Source organism: Anas platyrhynchos, chromosome 19 (assembly GCF_047663525.1).
Source record: "Anas platyrhynchos isolate ZD024472 breed Pekin duck chromosome 19, IASCAAS_PekinDuck_T2T, whole genome shotgun sequence".
In the NCBI taxonomy this organism is placed as follows: Eukaryota; Metazoa; Chordata; class Aves; order Anseriformes; family Anatidae; genus Anas; species Anas platyrhynchos.
In genome coordinates, this window is record NC_092605.1 from 11,203,415 (window position 1) to 11,212,060 (window position 8,646).

General features: G+C 43.7%; 1 long non-coding RNA gene across 1 annotated transcript; it reads left to right on the forward strand.

The window, feature by feature from the left end:
• Positions 1-268: 268 nt before the first annotated feature.
• LOC139999103 (uncharacterized) lies at positions 269-6,756 on the forward strand. The gene is made up of 4 exons (XR_011804179.1): positions 269-419; positions 1,679-1,828; positions 3,452-3,528; positions 4,484-6,756. It is a non-coding gene; the product is annotated as an uncharacterized lncRNA (long non-coding RNA).
• Positions 6,757-8,646: the final 1,890 nt, after the last annotated feature.

The following is an 8,646-nucleotide window of genomic DNA, read 5'->3' on the forward strand; positions in this document are numbered from 1 at the left end:
GAAGCTGCAGATAGGAAGATGGAAGACCTGCTTGCTAGTAAATAAAATCAAGGTGGGTGACAGGAAGAAAGATAAGGCAGAAGGAACCCACCGTGGGCACTGCAACTAATGTCAACTGCCAGGTGAGCAGCAGGACACTGGGACTGCAGCAGAGCACTAGGCCGCAGCGGGGGGGTGGCTTTGGCAGGGTCCTCTGGGGGGCTGAGGTGGGGCTGGGTCCATCTCTGGGGGCTCCCCTCTGCCCGCTGCCTGTGCTGCCCCTGAAGCGATGAACAAGCTGTCTCCTCTGGTGGCTAACTCCAGCAGGGCTGCTCACACGCAGACTGCTTCTGCCTGGAAAAGGGCAGAGGCAGGAGGAAATGAGGGCTTCAGGGGAATGGCTGCCAGGGGGAAGCACTCGGGAGAGGTCCTGAGCAAAGGTTGGTTTAAGGAGAGCAGGGAGGAAGCCCGGAGAAGGGGGGCAGTGGGAGAAACTGTTCTTTGTAGAAACCCAGCACCACTTACTGACCTTCACCCTGCTAGAAATCTTCCTGAAACACCACCCTGGGGCACGGGGAGAGGCACAGAGGCTGGCTTATGCAAGGCCTGGGTTCTCCAAGGAAACATCAGACTGAGCCGAGCCATTTTGGCTGGGAGACCTCAGGATTTCCAGGGGAGTCAGTGTACCCCAGGTGGGTTTCGTGGCTGATGCTGTGTGACTTGAGAATCACAACCACTTAAGATGAGCTGAAAGAGCAGCCACTATCTGTTTGCCTGTCACAACGGCTTATTGATTTACTGTGCCAAAAACTCAGCAAGTATTACAGGGGAGACATGAGAAAATATCCCTCTTGAAAGAAAAAAGGGAAGGGGGGAGGGAAGAAAGAGGCAAGAGAGTGCCTGTCTCCCAGTTGTAAACTGTAACTGCTCTTCACTGTCACTTGCCTACTTAAGAAGTTATTAATCCCATTAAACAGCAAATAAAGACAGTATCTGCCAAAGGATATGAGCCGCTAATAAACTGTAATAACTAATTACAGTCACCCATTTATTTTCACTTCACTTTAAATTAAGTGTCTGGGCTACTTAATTGTGTACAGCAACTCCCTCCCTGCATGAGCAAATGTACCAGGCAGAGCACAGGCCTGATGCTGGGAGCATGGGGTGCTGAGAGCCTCCAGCGCTAATTGCCTGGAGAGACTTCACCAAATTAACTGCAAATGGTTGTTCAAAGCCCTTGAAATTTCCTTCGCCTCTGTTCTGAGCAGCCATGGAAAACAAGATTTGGAAGTGTGAAGGAGGCTGGGGAGCAGCTTTGAGATGTATACACAGGGGGATTGCTTGGTTTTAAGAAGTCCCTGCTGGCGTCAACAGATGGACCCGAGGTGCTTCTGGTTTGTCAGGATGATTCAAAGCTCACAAAAGATGCTGTCAGCTGCTGGGATACTTCCTCTCCCTCCTGGGTGAATCTGTGCTGGAGAAGCTTTGGGTAACAGCTGCTTACAGTGTAGGGAGGAAGACAGCCCCATTAAACACTGACCACCATCCCTTTTCCAGGGGTTATTTAATCACAGAATGGTTTGGTTTGGAAAGGACCTTAAAGATCATCTAATTCCACTTCCTCTGCCACGGGCAGGGACTCCTACCACTAGATGAGGCTGCTGAATTTCATCAGAAACCAGTTTCTTTTTCCCATCAGAGGTGAGAAGGGAAGATCTGACCTTGCTGCCAGGCTCCTCAGGGGATGGACAGCCCATAATTGCCCTGACCGCCTTCACCTGTAACATCTGCCCTTGCATGTCTACTGGCCCAGAAGAGCCTGTGAAGCTCAGCCTGAACCATGCCATGGGTAAGTTTGTGCCCAGTCTGGTTCTTAGATGATTACTGATGGGGCTTCATGGGGTGACCCTGGAGCTGTTCTTGTCATCCTGAACTTATCTGATGGTCACTGGTTCCTTTGACAAACGTGCACTAGTGCACATTGCTGAGGGATCTGCTAATTCTTCTTGGAGCTTCTCCTGTAAATCAACCTTTCCATATCCTTACTTTCTGCTAGCAAAATCAGACAAAGCTATTTCCTTAAGAGGGTTATGTTGGTACACTGGACAAAATCCCAGTTCCCAGGGAAGCAAATGCTTTTGTCATATTTCTTTCTTATTTATAGAGAATACATTTCCCAGCTAAACTGCAGCACCATGTAAAATACAGATGTTTCTCAATACATCTGCCAGTGCAGGAAGACTGCTGTTCCCTAGAGACACCGGCAGTACCCACCACACATCCTGTCCAGACCTGGCTTCTCATCAGTGCAGTTTCAGGAATAGAAACTTCCTGAATTAATAGAAACAGAAGAGGGGTGAAGCTAGCAGTGCATCACCCAGGTGTGCCTGTGATGCTTGCTGGGGGAGCTCTCCTACCTTGCTCTGCACCTGCCTTTAGTGCAGCGCTGTGTGAGCAGCATGACATCTAGGGTGGAGATGGCCACCCCTAAAGAAGCAGAGATCCTTTCTGCTTCTTAGTTACCTTCAAATCACCCTGAACTCATGGCAAAAGCTAGTGTAGAGATAAAATGTACTGAAAAAGTCCAAATATAGGTAACCCAGTTACAGTATGATAGCAGAGTTCTGAAAAGTTTTGTCCTCCATCAGGCAACATTCAAGCTGTCAGAACATTTAACCAATATCACCCTGGGGGATCTGGCTTTTATGCAAGAACTCTTCTTCCTGAAATTTCCTCTGAAAAAAAAAAAAAAGTTGATAGAGGCTTGGAATATGTATAATCTTCATACACAGACTCCCTTAAAGCCCTCCTTCTGTTATCCCCAAGGGTCTCTGTGAATGATTCAGCCTGAAGCTCATTCTTCAAGATGCTCAGAGCTCCTGAACATGGAACATCCTTACGGCGGGGGGAAAGAGAGATCTCCTGTGGTGTAGATGTCTGTGGTGCAAATGTCTGAGCACATTGTCTTTCACTCCCTTTAGAGTCACAGGAGAGTTGTGGGCATTTCTAGATTGTGATTGATTTGATTTATAAAGGGAAGCGGGGGCTATTGGTTTGTATGCCAAGATCTGCACCATGACTGGGTGAATTCCAGCCTTGCGTTTCATAGAGAGTGCTTTGACAAGTGCACTACTCACCTACATCAAAACAGTGATGTAATGAGAACTAGTCTTTCTGGGGTGATAGCAGATTTGGTGTGCATTACCTCTAACCTGAGTTCTAAGGGACACCATGGTAAAATTCCTGGTCAAGATCAAGCTTGCTTTTTTCCCCCCACTATAACTTATGTCACAAAGCATTAGCTTTCTACAAGTCCTAAATCATGTGTTATGTCTAAATGGGGAAACCAGAAAAGAGCATAAGCTCTGGCAAGATAAATGTAAAATCATAATAAGGCATGTCAAGAAATATTTCTAGGAACAACTTGCTAACAGTATAAAAACTACTAATAAATCCTTTTGAAACACATCAGCAGCAGGAAGACTGCCAGAGAGTCTACAAGGCCAGTAAATGAGTGAGGCATGAAAGGAGCAGCTCAAGGAAGATAAGGTGAGAGCAGAAAAGCTAAATGAATTCTTCATATTGATGTTTGCAGTAGAGGAGCTTAGGGAAATTCTATCCATGGAACTCTTCTTTGTGGGATATAAATTGGAAGAACTGTCTCAAATTAATGAAATGAATAGTTACAAAACCTCATTGGGGTTTGGAAGTGGAAGGTTTGCGGATAAATATTATAAAAAGTAAAGACCTCTGCGTAACGTTTATCGGGGGACATGTTTCACAGACATATTAGTGCTCTTTAAAGGAGCAGAGGAGCAAGTGTGATTTGATCAATATGGTGTTCATGGATTATCCAAAACCTTTTAACTAGATCAAGCAGAACTAGGCAATAGAACTAGGAAAATATACAGAACAGCAATAAGGATGTTCAAAAGTATACCTCCCAGGTATATATCTCCACAGGGGGAATGAAGAAACTGAAGGGAACTCTTCAATCAGGAAAAACAATGTCCTAGGAGGTACAAGAATGCCCCTCTAGACTGTAAGTGGCATGCAACAGGAGAATAGTACATTATAAGATTATTTTTTAAAACCTCAAACCAAGAAAGAATCATTAATATATGTAACTAATGCAATTAATATGTAACATACATCAGCCAGTTTAAAGTAAAAATAAGGAAGTATGTTTTCATTCAAGTTATAATTAAACTGTGGAATGATTACTGCAAGGTGTCGTGGATATCAAAATTGTGCAGGAATTCATGAAGCTATTAAAAACAAACAAACAAACCTACACTATGAAGACATGTTAAATAGTGATTTAAAATCTCTCATTTATCAGCTCCCTGAGCTACAGACTGGAAGCAAAGAGGAAGACAGAGAAGGACATATCTCATACTTGTACTTAAGTTTGCACTCTGATTCTTTCTAGACAGAGGATACAAGGTTGATGTACCCTTCTTCTCATCCAAGGTATACCTCTTTTCTCCTTGTCTTGCTCCAGACCTCTGACAGCTGAGTCGATGAATGTCAACTGAGCATGCAGGATCCACTGTCTTGGAAACCAGCCCTTAAAGCTGCCTCTTCAAAATAAGTGTGCAGAATTTGTTCTTAGGAACATTAAATGAGTTTAGTTTGCTGGAAAACTGCAGAATTTGTTCATTAGTCCAACACAGCAACAGCTGGCAATGGTCATGACATCCACCAAAGATATGTAGCAAGTGACCATCAACTTCTTCATGTGGATTATGTATCTGAGGATCAATGGAGACTTTCTGACCTTTCTGTTCCACGTGTTGGCCACCATCGGTGGCAGCTTTCCCAGTTTTGTGTATTAGATCCACAATGCATCCAATGGCCTGATTTTCTTCTGTAAAGATCACTTTGATCTCATAGCAATCATTGCAGCTCCAATCTGAACAGCTGAGCCAAATTTTATGTGATAAGACCTGTGCAGAAGTATGTGCTTTAACCTGTCCTGCGATATTCACTGTCTCTGGCATTGTAATGATGAAATCTACAAATGTTTCCTGCTGCTTCCCATGGCAGATTAGAATCCTCCAGTGAAGTCTGAATGCCATGAACACAAGTGAAGTTTTACACAAGAGCTCAGTCAGTTGGAGGTGGGTTCAGGGTGTTTGTGAAGAAAAACTGGGACTTCTGATTTAGTTCTGGGTTCTTCTGAGAAAGGGAAATCAATATTCTAGCCATGTGCAGCAGTTTCAGTATGACTGAAATAAACTACAGTTTGACCCTCTTTTTCATCAGTTTTAAAGTATAATCCACTGACAGGTGTCTTTGAAAATAAACAGTGGAATGATGAAAGCTAAAATTCAGCATGGCTAGAGCCTTCTGGTGGGTAGATGCTGTGATATGAGTGTTTATATTCACTTTGCCTACATGAGTGAAGGGGAATGCTACATTGCAGTGGTTGCAGAACAATTCTGTGCTTCATTACTTCTTAAGAGGTTCGAAATTATTTTGTGCTTATTTAATTTTTATTTATTTATTTATTTTTGTTGTTGTTAGCTGCTGTAGCTTTCCTGCAAGGTCCTGAGCTTTGTTTTCCACTATATAAAGCACCTCCACCTCGCACTTGTCCTGAACTTGTCTCTTACTAGCTTCATCTGATGACCCCAAGCTCCTAAACCACAAAGAAATCAGTTCTTGTCCATTTCCTCTCGGTACCTCTGGATTTTGGAGCCATCTAATGCAGCTGACACTTTCACAGCTACTTTTGTGTTATAGATGTGGAAGCCATTCTGCATCTTTCATTTTCCCTGTTGCTCCTTGAACACCTTCAAATTCTGCTATAATCTTTCTGATTTACATGATGTTAAATTATTAAATCAATACAAGAGCTCTCTCTCATGCCACAGTAGCCAACACAGAGCTCGCCATTTTACATAGGAAGTTAGGATCATTTTTTTCATCAAGCAGATGACTCTACAAAGATTAACACAGAATTTTAGCAGCCCTTTCACTGACCAGTTTTGAAATCCTTCTGTAATTCTGCCTGTTCAGCTTTTGCTCCTTACACTGAAAAAACACTGTCATCAGCAAATTTTACTTTAATATTCACCTGTTTTTCCAGGCTGTATAACAACATGTCTGTGAATACTGTGAGGGATGAGGGACAAAATCCAGATTTCATAAAATTTATGTGGAAATCCGGGTTTAGCACCTAGAAACAGGGCTATCTGAGCAAAAGTGGAAAAATTTATCATTTACATCCCATTCCCAATAAAGCCCTACTAAATCTAAGTGAGGAAAGACTCAGAGCTGGTATAGTAACGCACAGATTCAGTGACAATAGGGACAAGCATCCTGGCCCAGATTTGAACCTTTTGCAAGAGACAGCAATGTTCTCCGCCTTTCCCATTCGTTCAGCCTATATCCTGGTTATTCTGACAGTCTTTGTTTGGCTGCATTTGATAACTGTTATTTCACATTCAAAAACTTAATTTGATATATTTCATGTGTGTAAAAGTGGAACATTTCATTAAAATCTATCTCTGGTACGGAGGGTTTGAAACAAACAGTCAGTGAGATGTTACAGGAATCAATTACTCTCCTCTGTCAATGAGGACAGAGCAGGGAGCTTTGTGGGTTTGGTCTGTGACGGTGACAATTCACAACAAGGTTATGAAAACCCCTCCAGCTGGCTTCTGCCATGAAGCAAGTTGTCAGTGGAGGATTTAGAGACATTTGAAGCTCAAAAAGTGAAGCTGATTGAAAACTGGGAAGTTTTCCCAGGGGAAATTTCTAAGTGAGACAAAATTGTCAAATGCTCTGCATTTAAGTTTCCAGGCAACAGCTGGAAACTAAACCAGCATTTTCCTTTTGCAATAGGATGTTCTTTAGCTGTGTTTTCAAACTGAAAAGTTCAATTTTTGTGTTGCTTGCTCTATGTTTCCCTTGGTGAGAAAGCCACAGAAACAACTGGGGAAAGACACTTAAAGAAATAACAACTTTTTCCCTCATAAAAAGAAATGTTCTCAATAACTTCTCAACCCTTTTGTACTTCTGGGGTCCTGTTATTTTATCTCTGCAAGAAGGGCTTTCTCCATATAGTTTCAGAAAATAGAGGCATCCTCTCTCAGTTTCCAGATGCAAAAAGCAGAATGGAAGATCTGGAGAAAAATAAAAAATCCATGAAAGATTTTGATTGTTTTCTACCCACTAGCATTTTCAAATTAAAGTACATAGAATGGAAATTTTCATTAGTCACAGTTTCTGGAGAAATGGTTATTAATAAATCCCCCAAACTGGAACAACAACAACAAAACAACCAACAGAAGCCATTTCATACAAATAAAATCAAGTCTATACAAGGAGCTGGGTCTGTAAAAGCAGAGGGAAGCCTAACAGAGCATGCCTTTGACGACAAGTTCTGGTCATTAATTGCTGATGCTGTCAAACTCTGGGAAGTGTTGGCACCCAACCCTGAGCCCCAATGCCAGGGAGTAGGTCTAGGCTGGATCAGCTGCGTTTGTTTGAGAATTGATCTACTGGGTCTGGAGCTGAACAAAGACAATAACAGACCATGGTTAAACTACCAAAGTGTTGTCACATCGCTTGTCCCAGCCCCATCTTCCCTTCCTGCCACCTTCAGTACCTTGCAGGCATATTCTGACATCTCTGCTCTCCATCCTCCAGCTCTTCACATCTCCTGCTCTGTTTTGGCTTTTCCAAGGCTTCATGCACCTCTCCTGCCTCAGTTTCCTCTACTACTCCACCCTGCCCAATGTGCCAGTGTGCTCCCCTCTCTGCCACAAGACACACTAACTCCTGCAGGCTGCTCTCCTTTCTTTGCCCTACTCCCCAGCTCTCTCCCTGCCACAGCTAATGCCTGTACGCTGAGTCCTGTCCTCTCTCCCACCCCTTACCTTCCCCCAATGGACTGTGCCTTTGGAAGGCAGCAGATTTTTCTCCCCCAGATATGTGTATGGGCTCACTGGCCCTGCGTACCTTTTGCTGGTGATGGTACAAGCCAGAGCACGTGTGCATGCTCTGCTCTCACACTTCAGTTGCTGGACACATGTTGACCACAGCATGGTGTCTTCAGCCAACAGCGATGTCCTTGGGACATTTACTCATTTAAGTGCAGGGTTTGATGTCTAGCTCAGAGGGGTTTCTAATGTTTTCTTTCTGGATTAAGTATTCAGCTCTAATAGCTGCAGAAAAATTACTAACTCCAAGCTTGACAGTATCACCCTGGGACTGTAATTATGATGTTCAGAAACAAAGCAGTCGGCAGCACAAACTGCTGTGATACTGTGCTTTGCTTGTCCCTGTCAGGTCTGCTGCTGCTGTAACTCAGATGGTGCTAACTGGGCCACACCGGGGAGAATCCACCCTGTGCCAAGGGCCTGTGTGAAGCAGCATCCTCACAAAGCCGCGTCAGGGACATTTCTGGTAATGCAGGTGCTGCATACCCAGAGACCACCGCCATCCTGTGCACAGAGACATGGATGCAGTTGTCCTAGGGCAGCAGATCTTTCCCGTGGCTGGACGAGGATATGGCTGGATCTGTTCTTTTTCAGAACTGCATAGTTCACCACCCTCTTGGGACTATAAACTCTGCTTGCCCTGTAGGAAGAGTTAATCTTGCAAGAGTTATGTGGGATTTAGCAGAGATTCTCCCAAAAAGTGGAGAATAGAGAA